The following is a 17,659-nucleotide window of genomic DNA, read 5'->3' on the forward strand; positions in this document are numbered from 1 at the left end:
ATACATATATGCATATGTCTGTATATAATTTATCACAATAATACCAACATTATCTTTTTCATCTTTCTCCTTTTTTTAAAAAAAAATTTGTCTTTGGCTTCTCCTTAACTTCCTTCTTTTGATGTATTTTGAAAAATGCTTCACTGATACTTTCTTTTTTTTTGGCATCATTGGTTCCCCCCGCCCCATTTCCCCCATAAATCTACCCCCCCAACCCAATAAAAGCCCTCCTTTGTAATAAATAAGTATTGTTGCACATACCAAATTCACACAGTTTAGGTCCTGTCTGAAAATGTAGGCCCTTTTCTGTACTTCCAAACCATCTTCTCTCTTCCAAGAGATGGGTAGATTGCTTCATTATTCTTCTAGTATCATGATTGGCTATTGTATTGATCAAAGTTCTTAAGTCTTTCAAAATTGTTTTCCCTTAAACTATTTTGTCACAACATAAATTGTTTTCCTTATGCTGCTCATTTCACCATGCATCAGTTCATGCATGTTGTTGTAGGTTTCTCTGAATCTGTCTTTTTGTCATTTCTTATGGCACAATAAAATTCCATTACCTATATATACATATATAATTTGTTTATCCATTCCCCAGTTTATGAGTATCTCCTTTATTTCTAGTTCTTTGCTAGAACAAAAAGTCTAGCTATAAATATTATTGTACACATGGGTTCTTTCTGTCTTTGACTTCTTTGGGAGTGTATGCCTCACAGCAGTATTACTGGGTAGCAGGGTATGTACAGTTTAGTGACTTTTGGAGATGGTGAGATTTTCCTCACCCCTTTAGTTATAAGAGATTTAAAGAGATTTAATTATGATAATAATCAGTATATCAACTAAAAATTGTGATTTAATATATTTAGATATTTTATTGTATTGTATTTTATTAGTATATTAAGTCAATAATAGTAGATACCAGTAGAGCTAATTCCAATTTCCTAAGATTAGTAATGTCAGATGATATTATGGTCAGCAATATGACATGACTAAGTCTTGCTAGAAATTGAGTTACATGTTCAACAAAGGGTCATGTTTCAGATTTGCAGAAATGTCTCTTTCAAAAGGTACATTGTGAGGGGCAGCTAGCTAGGTAGCGCAGTGGATAGAGCATCTGCCCTGGATTCAGGAGGACCTGAGTTCAAATTCGATCTCAGACACTTAACACTTACTAGCTGTGTGACCCTGGGCAAGTCACTTAACCCCATTTGCCTCACACACACACACAAAAAGGTACATTGTGTTTAACCAGAACACTGAAAATAGCATCTACTGAGCTGAAGGAACCAATCAACATCGAGAGTTATGACCTGTTGTTGCTAGAACACAAAAAGATGGATAGGACTGTTGGCTGGGTGGGGGGCAACTCCAGCAAGAAGATTGAGAAGATTGATGACAAATTGTTATGCGTAGTTTGTCTATACTGTGCTTATTAGCAAGTAAATTAAGTAATAAGTTTGACTTCTCAACTTATGTTTGATAATTAACAGAAAATTGTCTAAAATTAGTAAGCCCTGTTGGGGTATAAAACCCTGTTGAGTCCCTAACTTGGGGTCTTTCAGGTCCTACCCCTTTGACTGACCAGCTTTATTGTGAAACTAGCCCTCTCTCAATAAACCTATTTTCTTCAACTTGGAGACTTTGCTATTTCTTTCCTTCGTAGGACTTAGAAATTTTCACAACAGGATGTAGCTCCAAATTGCTTTCTAGAATGGCTGTACACTTTCCCAGCTCTACCAATAATACATTATATAAGGGCAGCTAGGTAGCACAGTGGACAGAGCACCAGCCCTGGAGTCAGGCGTACCTGGGTTCAAATCCAGCCTCAGACACTTAACACTTACTAGCTGTGTGACCCTGGGCAAGTTACTTAACCCCAATTGCCTCATTAAAAACAAAACAAAAAATTCATTATATAGCATTTCTTTTCTCGAATAGCCCCTCCAACAACTACCATCTTTCTTTATTGTTATCTTTGCCAATGTGAGAGGCATGTGGTAGAATTTCTGTGTTTTAATTTTTGTTTCACTTCATTGTGATTTGGAGCATTTTTTGGTATGGTTGTTGAGAGGTTGCATTTCCTCTAAAAACTACCTGTTCATGTCATTTTACCATTTGTTTTTTGAGGAAGAGGGATTTTCAATATTATTGGACATATTTCTTAACATATACAGAAACTAAATATGTCCTAATTCATTTAGTCTCTTTCAGGGTATGTCTTCATATTTAGAATGTAGCAAAATGGGACAGCTAGATGGCACAGTGGATAGAACACCAGCCCTGAAGGCAGGAGGACCTGAGTTCAAATCCTGCCTCAGACACTTAACACTTACTAGCTGTGTGACCCTGGGCAAATCACTTAACCCCAATTGCTTCACCAAAAAAAAAAAAAGAATGTAGCAAAGTAACATCCATTCTTACCCCTCCAGTTGTTAGTGTTCCCATAACTCCAAATTACTGTTTTTACCTTGTATATATATATATATATATATATATATAATACTTCCTCTGGGCTATTTCCTTATATTCACATTTGGCACTCTCAGGTTAGGTCCCCAGAGGGGATGACTGCTACTTTGGGTTCTAGAGGGTAATCCTATGGGGAGTTACTTCTATTCTGTGTCTCACCGAGCCTCCCCTCCCCCAAACTGGTGTTTTCCATTAATGATCAGCCAGTAGACTTAATTAGCTCTAATCCAGGGTTAACCTGGGATCTGTGAACTTGTTTTATTAAAAAAAAATTATGACGACTACATTTTGGCATAATTGGTTTCCTTTTGAATCCAATGTATTTTATGCATATAAAAACATCAATCTGAGAAGGGCTACAAAGGTTCCACCAGACTTTCTTTTTGTTTTTTGGTGAGGCAAGTGGGGTTAAGTGACTTGCCCAGGGTCACACAGCTAGTAAGTGTCAAGTGTCTGAGGCCAGATTTGAACTCAGGTACTCCTGAATCCAGGGCAGGTGCTTTACCACTGAGCCATCTAGCTGCCCCCACTAGACTTTCAAAAGAGGGTTCATGACACAAAAAAAGGTTAACCCCTGCTCTAATCAAAGGCAATTAATTCAAATGTCATGGCAAGAACAATGATTGCAAAAACATTTCCATAAACTGGGGTGCACTTTTCCCACAAATAAACAGCATCCATTGGAAGAGTAGGTTCAAACTTAGGGTATAACGCTAGTAAGATACATATGTTTTTTGTTTGTTTGTTTGTGAGGCAAATGGGGTTAATTGACTTGCCTAGGGTCACACAGCTAGTAAGTGTTAAGTGTCTGAGGCAGCATTTGAACTCAGGTATTCCTGACTCCAGGGCCAGTGCTCTATCCACTGCACCACCTAGCTGCAGGTCAGTGCATTGCCCTGGAGTCAGGAGGACCTGAGTTCAAATATGACCTCAGACACTAGACACCTACTTGCTGTGTAACCCTGGGCAAGTCACTTAACCCCAACTGCCTCACCAGAAAACAAACAAACAAACAAAAAAATAGATGCTGTATCCTCCAATAGAATGTAAGCCACTTGAGGGAAGGAAATTGTTCCCATTTTGTCTTTGTAATTATAGGACCTATCACAATGCATTACATATACAAATGATGTGGGATGGCAAATTAATCATGAGGCATCCCAAAAGAATTACAGGACTCAGTGACTCAGTTTCCCAAGTTTTATTAAAAAGACTGTTGACCACAGGGAGAGAACTAGAAGAGATATAGAAAGGTATCTCTCAAATAGGGAAAGGAAAGACAGTAATATTTATAGTATGGATAAATTGATTATCAGTCTCATTATAATAATCCCCACCTTAGGGAGGTACATGGGAGGGCTTATCCTAATTTGGAGTTCCTAGGGACTTGAGCCAACTCCTGAGGTGGGTACCTTTTTCTGTGGAGGTGTGTTTTGGGGGTTTACACGTCATAAAGTAAATCTGGGGCCAAATCTGGCCTTTTCTCTGCATGTCACCTTTTCATTCCCATGCCTAGTTTCAAACTATTTTCATTTATCAGTTAGAATTTCTATACCCTGTCTGTTTAAGGTCTCTATGACCTGCCTCTTTATGTTCTTGTTATGGGTGGTGATTAATGTGGGTAATGAGAACCTAGGCCCTGACTTGTATTAATGAAGACTCAAGTCTTAAGTTATCCATTAACTGGGGTCTGAATCCCTCTTAGAGCTCAGATCTAAATTAGAGCTTGGATCTTGGGTTTTTCTATTAACCCCTTTTAGGTACTATTGACAGCTACTATTTTAAAAAATCAATTAATCCATCAATTAATCAATCTATTTATTTTTTTTTTGTGGGGCAATGAGGGTTAAGTGACTTGCCCAGGGTCACACAGCTAGTGTTAAGTGTCTGTATTCAGATTTGAACTCAGGTCCTCCTGAATGCCACTGAGTGCTTTATCCACTTTGACACCTACCTGCCTGGCCCCGCCCCCGCCCACCCCCCCTACTATTGATAGGTTGTCTGTTAACTCTTTTGGCCTCCTCCATCACATTGATGGCACCTACTAAATACTTAATGGAGAGAGAAGAGGGCGGACCTTGGGAGTAATGAGGAGAAAAGAGGGTTGACAGTGTCAAAATCTGCCAAGAAGTCAAGAATTTTGAGGACTGAGAAAAAAAATCAGGCTTTTTACTCCTGACCAGCTTGCCTTTTCTGATTTTCTTCAGATTCCGGAGTAGTTTTTGCCACCACCATACTTGGTCTTTAAAGGCTCAGTGAATTTGCCTTCCCAGCATCCATTCTGAGTAACTTATTGGAAAATTTCTTTTGAGTTTATTCAAGATAAAGTTGGCATTTTTCAATAGAAACTTTTAGTAGTGCGCTAGTGAAAAACAAACCAAAATACAAAAGAAGAGACACAAATTAATTTGTAGCACACAGGCATCTGATCCTAATTCTAATGTTTACCTGAAGTTGACTAGGCCGGCACAGAGTGAGACTTCCAACTCTTGATTCCTTTCTCTCACCACAATTTTGTCCGGCCAGGAAGTTGAAAATACTAAAACTTGGGGCAGCTAGATGGCGCAATGGATAAAGCACCAGCCCTAGAGTCAGGAGGACCTGAGTTCAAATGTGACCTCAGACACTTAACACTTACTAGCTGTGTGACCCTGGGCAAGTCACTTAACCCCAATTGCCCAGCAAAAAAAAAAAAAAAAAAAGAAAATACTAAAACTTTTAGCCCAAGGTGGAGTTTTGCTTTGGCAGAGCTTGCTGCCAGGTCAGATGGCATCCTTAAACTTTCTTGGAACCTATTTTCATGTTTTCTCTCCAACTATGGGGCCCTGAGCTCATCTTGCTTTTGTCTCATTTCTACTGTGAAGTCACTCTTGGTCTCTGTCCTCTCTGACCTCTCCAAATCCTTTATAAAGATTTTTCTTTTGAAATTTAGGCAGTCTTGCACTTCTAACCTTATAGTAGCCTTCTCCCCTACTCCTGTAGCAGGCTTTTCAAAGTCCTATTCTTATTCTTCACCTATTTATTTCTGACAAATTTAGTTTACCCTAACAGTATTCACCAGATGGCTGATTCTACCCCTTTGTGAAGCTGTAATTTAGTCACCTATTGTTCTTGGGTAAAACTTTCACTGGCAGGCACTACCTTTATTTTGTGAAAGTATACTATGGGGGCAGCTAGGTCTAGCTTATGGGGAGGCTAAGTGGCACAGTGGATAAAGCACGGGCCCTGGATTCAGGAGGATCTGAGTTCAAATCCAGCCTCAGATACTTGACACTAGCTGTGTGACCCTGGGCAAGTCACTTAACCCTCATTGCCCTGAAAAAGAAAAAAAAGAAAGAAGGAAAAAAAAGAAAGTATGCTATGTACCTCTCAAAACCCCACCTCCCATTTAGGTGTTTTGTGGTTGTTCTTTTTTTAGTCCTGTCTCTTTGTGACTCCATTTGGGGTTTTCTTGGCCTAGATACAGGAGTGGTTTGCCATTTCCTTCTCCGGCTCTTTTTTTTTTTCTTTACAATTGAGGAAACTGAAGCAAACAGGGTTGTGACTTGCCCAGGGTCACCCAGCTATTCTGTCTGATGCCAGATTTAAACTCATGAAGAGAAGCCTCTTCTTCTTCTTCTTCTTTGGGGCAATGAGGGTTAAGTGACTTGCCCAGGGTCACACAGCTAGTAAGTGTCAAGTGTCTGAGGCCGGATTTGAACTCAGATCCTCCTGAATCTAGGGCCGGTGCTTTATCCGCTGTGCCACCTAGCTGCCAGAGAAGTCTCTTCTTGACTCCAGGCCCAGGCTCTATTCACCATGCCATCCAGCTGCCCCCAAAGTATGTGTCCCCTCCCCCCCACCTTTTTAGGTTATATAGTACAAATAGGCAGATAGGTGGTGTGCTGGATAGAGGGCTGGGCCTAGAGTCTGGAAAACCTGAGCTCATATCCAGCAGAGATTTTCCATCTGTAGCAGAGTGCCTTTTCTGATTTTCATGAGCGAATTCCCAATGCAATGGATAGGGCACTGGTCCTGGATTTAGGAGGACCTGAATTCAAATGCAGACACAGACATTTGACACTTATTGCAAGTCACTTAACCCCAATTGCCTCACCAAAAAAAAAAAAATCCCAATGCAAAGTCTCTGTTACTTTTTGTTTCAAAATACAATCCTTTGGGCAGCTAGGTTGCACAGTGGATAGAGCACTGGCCTTGGATTCAGAAGGACCTGAGTTCAAATCCAGATCAGACACTTGACACTTACTACCTGTGTGACCCTGGGCAAGTCACTTAACCCCAATTGCCTCACCAAAAACAAAACAAAAACAAAAACAAAATACAATCCTTTGGAATCATCTTCTTACTTTTCATTTCTTGTTTTAAGAAATTCTCAAGTACTCAGATTCAATTCAATTCAACAAACATTTATCAAGTACTTGCTAGGTTAAAGGCCCCTCTGAGGTGCTAAGGATATAAAAATAAAAACAACAAAACAGACCTTGCCCAGGAGAAATTTACATTTAAAAGGGGAAAAAATGTAAATACAAAAGAAGTAAATACAAGATATTTGAGGAGGTTATGAGCCTTTGTGAGGGTGGGAATGTAGAATGAAGGAGGTACCAGACCTGCTTTGATAGGTGGCAGAAAGGAAGAGATATTCATTGGTAATACTGGAATAAAAAATGTACTTGGGGGCAGCTGGGTGGTCCAGTCAGATCACCTGCCTTGGAGACAGGAGTACCTGAGTTCAAATCCGGCCTCAGACACTTAACACTTACTAGCTGTGTGACCCTGGGCAAATCTCTTAACCCCAACTGCCTCACTAAAAAAAAAAAAGTACTTGGGATACATTTTTGGTTTACCCCTGTATTAACATATTCTCTATCACTTTCTTAAGTATAAACAGTCAACAAAACAACAAATTAATCCCAGATTTGTAGTTTGATGATTTCTGAGGTGTTAAATGCTCATGCTGAAAATTTAACTATTGTCTTTTTTCTTTTTTTTTTTGGTGGGGCAATGAGGGTTAAGTGACTTGCCCAGGGTCACACAGGTAGTAAGCCTCCTGTCTGAGGCTGGATTTGAACTCAGGTCCTCCTGAATCCTGGCCCCATGCTTTATCCACTGTGACACCTAGCTGCCCCCAACTATTGTCTTTTGAAGAGCTAATATGAACTGGCTCCAGCTTAACCCTTTCATGCATCCTGGGTATGGAGAATAGCCTGTGCGAAGGCATGGAAAGAGGAGTTGGAGTGTTAAGTTTAGGAAACAGTGAGTAGGCCAGATTGGTTGTAAGTTTATGAATGGGAGTAATGCAAAATATATCTGAAAAGATGGGTTGCTTTTTTTTTTTTTTTTTTTTTTTTTTTTTTTGCGGGGCAATGGGGGTTAAGTGACTTGCCCAGGGTCACACAGCTAGTAAGTGTCAAGTGTCTGAGGCTGGATTTGAACTCAGGTACTCCTGAATCCAAGGCCGATGCTTTATCCACTGCGCCACCTAGCTGCCCCGATGGGTTGCTTTTTAAGGTCAGGTTGAGGAGTTTATATTTAATTCCAGAATCAATTGGGAGCTCCTGAAGATTTTCGAGCAGGGTCATAATGTGGAGCTATAGTTTGGGAAGAAAATTTTGGAAGTTGAGGGTAAATGGTAAGGGGAGGAGATTGGAAGCTGTTGTTCCTTCTTCATTTTCAGAGGACAAATGAAAAATCAGGGTGTTGTCTTGACTTTCCTGTGAATTAATCATCCAAATGCAGTGGCAGGGCTGCTAGGTGGCACAGTGGATAAAGCACCGGTCCTGGATTCAGGAGGACCTGAGTTCAAATCCAGCCTCAGACACTTAACACTTACTAGCTGTGTGACCTTGGGCAAGTCACTTAACTGCCATTGCCCCTCCCCCCCCAAAACAACCCAAAAAAACAAAAACAAACCCCAAAACAAAAAATGCAGTGGCAGGGCAAGAATTAGGACAACTACTGTCCTACTGATGGGATGCAGTGGGTGATTTTGGCTTTTTTAAATTAAGGTCATTCCCAAGTATTAGCTTCTGTGAAGCAATTCAGATTCTACCACTAAGGGTAAGATAAGAACTGAGACAAAAGATGGCTTAGTTTAACATAAAAACAGTATCCATCAAGGGAGGGGAAGACCCTTAGAATTTCTGGAAAACAATTGCTATTCACTCATTCTAAGTGATCAAAACCTAAACAAAGAGTAATTTAGGGTTCAGCTGAGGGCTATTATTGTACATTCACTGAAAGCCAGTGTGATTTGATTTTAAAGGAATAGTGAAATAGTTGCATTTGAATCACAATGGATATTTTAAAAGCCCATTTTTTCCGAGCTATATTTTAAGAAATCATAAATGAAAACTGCTCTGGACAAAAGTAAATTGTCCTAGCTTTTTGTTCTGTTTAAAAAGAGATTGGAGGGGGCAGCTAGGTGGTGCAGTGGATAAAGCAACAGCCCTGGATTCTGGAGTACCTGAGTTCAAATCAGACCTCAGACACTTGACGCTTACTAGCTGTGTGACCCTGGGCAAGTCACTTAACCCCCATTGCCCTGCAAAAAAGAGAGAGAGAGAGATTGGAGGCACAGTTAGGTGGTGCAGTGGATAAAGCACTGGCCCTGGATTCAGGAGGACCTGAGTTTAAATTCGGCCTCAGATACTTGACACTTAGTAGCCATGTGACACTGGGCAAATCACTTAACCCTCATTGCCCCACCAAAAAAAGAAAAGAAAAAACAAGAGATTGGAAACAGAAAGACCAATTAATAAGTTATTGTACTAACTGTGTGACCTAGGGCAAGTCATTTAACCTTCATGGCCCTGAAAAAAAAAGCTATTGCAAATAGCACAGGTAAGAGTGCCTGAAATAAGATGATGGTTATGGGAATATAAAGTAGGGGACAAATGGAAGAGATGTGGAGGTAGGCTAAATTCTTTGAGAGAAAGGATTGTTTGTAAACCTGGAACTTAAGGAAACAATCCATATAGGAGAAATAAGGTCTTTAATTGGGGCAGAGGAACTATGGCTCATGGTATCGCTAAGCTCAGAAGGCTAGAAATACCCAAATATAGAAACTGAGGACAGGGTTTTTATGGGGTAACAGAATAGAAGGGAAGCAAAAGATTGCTACAGAGTGTCACAACTACTTAATGTAAATGAAACTTTAACAAAAGAAACAATAGAACTGACCCAGAGTTAAGTATAGAAGCTATTAATTCTAAATAGAAACTACTTAATGTAGGTGGACCCTTTTTATGTAATAACAAAGTCCCTGGAGTAAGGTGGGGAAACATTGGGAGAGGATAAGTTGCTTGGGGGGAAGGTGGGGGAAGTCCATAAGTCTATCAAGAGTCTGGAAATGACAAAGATTTGTTAGCCCCAGGCAATTCAACCTGCCTGGCTAGGGGGAACTGGGTGGGGAATCAGTTCTCAGTAAATTTTATAGTTATCAAGTTACTGTATTTGTATCTTTAGATGTTGGTGTAGTGTCCAGCACATAGTAAGCACTTAATCACTGTTTATTGTTGATCCTAAGTGACTGGGAGCATAACAGTATTTTATTTTATTTTATTTTATTTATTTTATTTTTTTTTAGTGAGGCAATTGGGGTTAAGTGACTTGCCCAGGGTCACACAGCTAGTAAGTGTTAAGTGTCTGAGGCAGGATTTGAATTCAGGTACTCCAGACTCCAGGGCCGGTGCTCTATCCACTGCGCCACCTAGCCGCCCCTATAACAGTATTTTAAACAAAAATAAAGAAGTTTGGAGGAGGGCTAGTTTTAGTGGGAAAGATATTTTGAGCAAGCTGAGTTTGAGAAAACTATCTGATACCAAGGTCCATCAAACAGTTGTCAATGTGGGATAAGAATTCAGGAAATACACAGATTTGAACTTCATCTACTTACTGGTTATAATTGAAAATTGAGGGGCAGCTAGGTGGCGCAGTGGATAGAGCACTGGCCCTGGAATCAGGAGTACCTGAGTTCAAATCTGGCCTCAGACACTTAACACTTACTAGCTGTGTGACCCTGGGCAAGTCACTTAACCCTAATTGCCTCACTAAAAAAAAAAAGAAAGAAAAGAAAATTGAACCTATGTAAGCTAATGATATCATTGAAAGAACAAGAAAGGTAAAGAAAGACAAGTGAATAGGAACCAAGACAAAGCCTCAGGTAATACTGATAGTTAAGGGGAATAAGTAAACCATAGGTCCAGCTCCCACAAAGCAAGCAGGACAATTGTTTTCTTCCACCTCTCAGATTTACTGTTTCACAGACTGTGCTCCTCTTAGCCTAGAAACACCTCCTCAGACACTTACATTTCTCTGGTTCCCTGCAAACTGACTTTTTTGCTGCTCTTCATATGTGACATTCCTAACCCCCCTCTTTGTGCCTTTGAATAGGCTTTCCCACAGTGCCTGGATTGTACTTCCTCCTTACCTCCCCTTCTTAGAATCCTCAGTTTTAAAGGAATAAGATCATAGATTTAGAAATGGAAGGGACCTTTGAGGCCATCTGGTCTAATCTCCTTTTCTTTTCTTTTTTTTCCTGGGCCATGAGGGTTAAGTGACTTGCCCAGGGTCACACAGCTATAATCTCCTTTTTATTGATAAGGAAAGTAAGGCACCAAACAAGTGAAGAGTCACATGATTACTAAGTTTCTGAGGTGTGATTTCAGTGCAAATGTCCTATCCTATCCACATTGCCTCTCATTTCCTTCAAAAGATTTAGCTTAAGCAACATCTTACCTAAAGCTTTTCGCATAATTCACCTAGCTGCCTATGGCTCTGAAGGGGCCCTACCTACCCATCTTCACACCATGCAAATTACTTTGTGTCCCTTTTCCAACATATTTTGTATGTATACCTATGAACTTCCATGTTTGCCTCCTAGAAAATATAAAGCTATGACACCTACTGGCTGTGTGATCCCAGCAAATTACTGAAACTCTCAGTGGCTCAAATAATTAAAAAAAAAAAAACGTTTTTAAATAATTAATTAATCAATTATTTTGTGGGAGCAATGGGGGTTAAGTGACTTGCCCAGAATCACACAGCTAGTAAGTGTTAAGTGTCTGAGGTCAAATTTGAACTCAGGTACTCCTGAATCCAGGGCCGGTGCTTTATCTACTGCGCCACCTAGCTGCCCCCAATTTTTTTTTAAATAAACATTTATTTATAGTTTTGAGTTCCATTTTTTTATCCCTCCTTCCCTCCATCTCCTTGCCCCTCCCTGAGGCAGTAAGCAATCAGATATGGGTTATACATGTGCAATTATGTAAAAATTACCATATTAGTCATTTTGTACAAGAAAACTTGAATAAAAGAAAGAAATGAAAGGAAGTGAAAAATAGCCATGCTTCAGTCTGTGTTCCATCAATATCAGAACTTTCACTGAAGGTTGATAGTATGTTTCATCAATAGTCCTTTGGGATTGTCTTGGATCATTGTATGGCTGAGAATAGCTAAGTCATTCATAGTCAAACAGCTCTTTAAGATGATAAATTAGAGGGGCAGCTAGATGGGGCAGTGAATAAAGCACCGGCCCTGGACTCAGGAGTACCTGAGTTCAAATCCGACCTCAGACACTTGACATTTACTAGCTGTGTGACCGTGGGCAAGTCACTTAACCCCCATTGCCTAAAAAAAAAACCAAAAAAAAAAAAAGATGATAAATTAGAGAAAAGGGTGCCAATTTTCATTGGTAGAGGGAGTTTCCTGGGTATTCCAGACACTTATGCAATTATAGGTAGGAAAAAACCCAACCAAACACCAGACACTTAGGTACTGTTGGTGGAGTTGTGAATTGATCCAATTATTCTGGAGAACAATTTGCAACTATGCCCACATACTTTTTGATCCAGTAATACCCACTACTAGGTCTGAATCCCAAAGAGATAATAAAAAAGGAAAAATTATGTATGTATACAAAAATATTTATAGCATTTCTTTTTTGTGGTGGCTGTTAACCTGGAAATTAAGGAAACAATCAATATAGGAGAAACAAGGTCTTTAATCTGGGCAGAGGAACTATAGCTCCTGGTATAGCAAAGCTCAGAAGCTAGGAATACCCAAAGATGGGAACAGAGGACAGCGTTTTTAATGGGGTAACAGAACCAAAAGGGAACCAAAAGATTGCTCCGGAGTGACAAATAGCTAATTAATGTAAATGAACCTTTGACAAAAGAAATAATAGAGCAGCCCCTAATTTAAGTATAGGAGCTACTGACTCTGAATAGAAATTACTTAATGTAGGTGGACCCTTTTTACATAATAACTTAAAGTCCAGGGAGTAAGGTGGGGAACTTTGGGAGGGGATAAGTTGCTTGGGGAAAGGTCCATAAGTACATCTAGAGTCTGGAAATGACAAAGACAGTCAGCCCCAGGCAATGCATTTGCCTGAGAAAGAGGGGACTGGGTGGGGAATCAGTTCTCAAGGCAAAGAATTGGAAACTGGGAGATGTCATTCAATTGGGGAATGGCTAAAAAAGTTGTGGTGTATGAATGTAATGGAATACTATTGTGATGTAAGAAACAATAAGCAAGCAGATTTCAGAAAAACCTGGAAAGACTTACATGAACTAATGCAAAGTGAAATAAGCAGACCAGGATACCATTGTACACAATAACAGCAACATTGTGTGATGATGAACTATGGATAATTTAGCTCTTCTCGGCAATACAATGATCCAAGACAATTTCAAAAGACTCCTGATGGAAAATGCTATCCACATCCAGGGAAAGAACTGATGAAGTCTGAATGCAGATCGAAACATACTATTTTTACTTCCTTTATTTTTATTTTGTTTTTGTTTTTGATCTTCTTTCACAACATGACTAAACATGAAAATATATTTGACACTATTGTACATATAAACCTATTTAAAATTCTTACCTTTTTAGGGAGGGAGAAAATCTGGAATTCAAAATTTAAAAAAATGAGCGTTAAAAATTGTCCTTATATTTAATTGAAAAAATTAAATAATATTTAAAAATTTAAAAAACCCACAAACCACCACTTTAAAATTTTTCCTTTCTGAAAATTTTGTCTTCATCTGTGAGATAGTTAGAATTACAGGCATGGAATCATTGGAATTGAAAAGACCTTAGCAATGAGTCCAACACTCTCATTTTACAGATTTAATCAGAAAGGTTAAATAACTTGCCTCAGGCCACATATCGAGTCTCCTCAGGTCTTTCACTATGATTTTCAGCTTGGAATTGAGTGAATATCTGTCATTAAAGGCTATTAAATATATGAATAGACTTTGGAATCTTCCCTGTAGGATTTTAAAAACAGAATATATCATCACTTCCTTGTGGGCAAACACTGTCTTATTCATCTTTGTATCTCTCCTCATCACCAAGCTCAGTGCCCTGTATATGTAATATATGCTCAATAAATATTTGTTGAATGAGTAAAATGAATAACTGTTACTTTAAGTGTGGAATGGCAGAAAGCCTAGGGGATGAGCTAGATTACCTTCCAAGGGCTCTTCCAATATTCTATAAAAGATGAATTCAAGAACTGTACTGCTCTAATTTCCAATTGTAGAAATTCTGGTGTTGCTCATACTCATTACATACACCAGAACAAAATGAGCACTCTTGCTGTTTGGTAGAAATAGGCCTTAATGGTGCGAGAAAGTCCCTAGAATTAGACAGGCATTTTATTAAACACAGATAGTCTGGCCAAGCTATTTCCATTGCCTTTCTACATGAATAAAAATGTGTTCATTATTCTTTTTGAGTTTATTGAAAAGAAATCTGATGGAGGCAAAAAGGGGTTAACAGATAAACTGAGACTTGAGTCCTAATAAATAGTAATGGGAACCGCAAAATTTACTGAGAACTGATTCCCCACCCAGTCCCCTCTTTCCCAGGCAAATGCATTGCCTGGGGCTGACTGTCTTTGTCATTTCCAGACTCTAGATGTACTTATGGACCTTTCCCCAAGCAATTTATCCCCTCCCAAAGTTCCCCACCTTACTCCCTGGACTTTATGTTATTATGTAAAAAGGGTCTACCTACTTTAAGTAATTTCTATTCAGAGTCAGTAGCTCCTATACTTAAATTAGGGGCTGTTCTATTATTTCTTTTGTCAAAGGTTCATTTACATTAATTAGCTATTTGTCACTCCGGAGCAATCTTTTGGTTCCCTTTTGGTTCTGTTACCCCATTAAAAACGCTGTCCTCTGTTCCCATCTTTGGGTATTCCTAGCTTCTGAGCTTTGCTATACCAGGAGCTATAGTTCCTCTGCCCAGATTAAAGACCTTGTTTCTCCTATATTGATTGTTTCCTTAATTTCCAGGTTAACAGTACCTGAAAGGATTAACAGGTTTGTAATCTTACAGTAACCAGAGGGTTTGTCGACCCTTCACCATTAACAGAGACTAGTCACAGAGACCCTAATTGGTAATCAACAATTGAAATGTTTTAAATTAGATGACAGGACACGAAGAAACCAGACCTAAGTAAAGAGATCAAAAAGGAGACACTGACATTGGCAAGTTGAGGTATCTTTTTAGGAACATGTGCAGCAAGGACCAAATGTGTCCTCAGGTTCACCTTATGACATGGAAACCCCCAAAACACATGTCCAGGGAAAAAGGGACATGCCTTGGGGGTTAGCTTAAGCCCCCAGGAACTCCAAATTAGGATAGGCCCTCCCTTCTAACTCCCTAAAGTGGAGATTATTATAATGAAGAGATGATCAATTATTTTTTTATTATAAATATAACCATTTTCATCCCCTCATTTGAGACACCTCCATGATGCGCTCTCTGTGGTCACTCACAGTATTGCAATAAAACTTGGGAAACTGAGTAACTGAGTCTTATAATTCCTTTGGGATGCCTCACGATCAATTTGATCACCTTAATTTCATCCCACATCAAAATCAATGTAATTTTTCAAACTTTTCAAAACATTTGGAAGGGGCAGCTAGATGTCGCAGTGGATAGAGCACCGGCCCTGGAGTCAGGAGGACCTGAGTTCAAATCTGACCTCAGACACTTAACACTTACTAGCTGTGTGACCCTGGGCAAGTCACTTAACCCCAATTGCCTCACTAAAAATTAAAAATTAAAAAAAAACATTTGGAGAGACGGAAGACTATAGAGACAAAAAAAAAATGTGGAATTCCTTTACAGATATATCCATATCATTCAAAGTAAAACAAAACCAGAATAGAGGATATAGACAGTTATTGTTTCTTAATCTGTTCTTTGAGGCAATTAAAGTATTGATCATTGAATGTCTCATTACCTTAAATTAAAATTAGGAAATTAAAAAATAGAAATAGATAAAGCAGTCTTTCACTTCACATTTGTGCCTATGTGCACAATGGATTCTCATCTTATAAAAACACTACAATGAAAATGACATATACAGTTATAAACTTTCCCATTTCTTCAGGAAGGTGATGCAACATTTAACTCTTTTTGCTGGGCAATGAGAGTTAAGTGACTTGCCCAGGGTGGCACAGTAAGCTTCAAGAGTCTGAGGCCGAATTTGAACTCAGGTCCTCTTTAATCCAGGGCCAGTGTTTTATCCACTGTGCCACCTAGCTGACTCCAGGCTATTTTTTTTTTTTTAAGTAATAGACTTGGTTGTTTTGATTGTTTCTCTCTTAAACTCCTCTTCCTGATGCCCCACCATAGAATGGAGGTGCCTCTGGATTCTGGAAGACAATGACAATAGAATAAAAGATGGCTGTTAGATCAGCCTTAAATCCTAGAAGGTTTGACTATTCCAGGGCAGGTCTTTATCCACTAGGGCCATGATGTCACTGGGCTAAGCTCTTGCTTTAAAGTGACTTTCCTCTAAGTTCCACTTTCTGACAAGTCTGGTCTCCATATCAAGGCTAGTTATATAATATTTTATCACCACAGCTTGTTTAGCCATTCCCCAATTGACAGGAATTCAAGGGGGCTAATTTAAAAACCATTATTTGGGAATGTTAGCTCAGCTATTTGCAAATATTTTGCATCACATAGAAAGGCATACATGCCTCTGGGATCACATAACTAGTAAAGAGTCTGATCCAGTACTTGAACTCAGGTCTTCTGGAAAGCTAATGCTCTTTTTTTTTTTTACCACACCAAACTTTAAATACTTTTATTAGGGTATAGACTAATTAAAGATGAAAACATGGCAACCTTAAGAACTGAAAAACCATCAGAAAAATGAGATGCAAATTTTCTTTCATTATCAGAACCAGACTGTGAGATAGGCAGTGGACATATTATTATATCTGCAGGAAACAGGCACAAAGAAATTAAGAAATTAGCTGGAGTTTACCCAGCTAATAAGTGGCACAGCTGGTATTATAACATGGGTCTTTTACTGCAGAATACAAATACTCTTTCCATTATACTATAGCTGCTTCCCCTCTCAGTGCATTTTTTGCCTCATTGAAGAACTCCTATCATAAAACCTTAAGGTGAGAACTGCTAGTAACATTTCTTTTTTAAAAAAAATTAATTATTATTTTATTTAGTTTTCAACATGTTTAGATAGATTTCTTTTTTTTTTTTTTGTGAGGCAATTGGGGTTAAGTGACTTGCCCAGGGTCACACAGCTAGTAAGTGTTAAGTGTCTGAGGCCGGATTTCAACCCAGGTACTCCTGACTCCAGGGCCGGTGCTCTATTCACCTAGCTGCCCCTAGATAGATTTCTAATTTCAAATTTTTCTCCCTCCCTTACTTCCCCCCCCCCCCCTAGATAGCATGTAATCTGATATAGGTGTTATATATATATATATATATATATATATATAATAGCATTAAACATATTTTTGCATTAGTCATGTTATAAGAGAAGAATCAGAGCAAAAAGGAAAAACTTCAAAACAGAAAAACAACAGCACCAAAAACAGAAGAAATAGTATGGTCCACTCAGCATCCATATTCCACAGTTCCTTTTTTTTTTTTCTGGATTTGGAGAGCCTTTTCCATCATGAGTCCTTTGGAACTTTCTTGTACCATTGGATTGGTGAGAAGAATCTAGTCTATCACAGTTGATCAACACATAATATTGATGATACTGTGTATAATGTTCTTCTGGTTCTGCTCATCTCACTCATCATCAGTTCATGCAAGTCCTTCCAGGTTTTTCTGAACTCCTCCTGCTCATAGTTTCTTATAGCACAATAGAATTCCATTACATTCATATACCATAACTTGTTCAGCCATTCCC

This window comes from Dromiciops gliroides, chromosome 1 (assembly GCF_019393635.1).
Source record: "Dromiciops gliroides isolate mDroGli1 chromosome 1, mDroGli1.pri, whole genome shotgun sequence".
NCBI classification, from domain to species: Eukaryota; Metazoa; Chordata; class Mammalia; order Microbiotheria; family Microbiotheriidae; genus Dromiciops; species Dromiciops gliroides.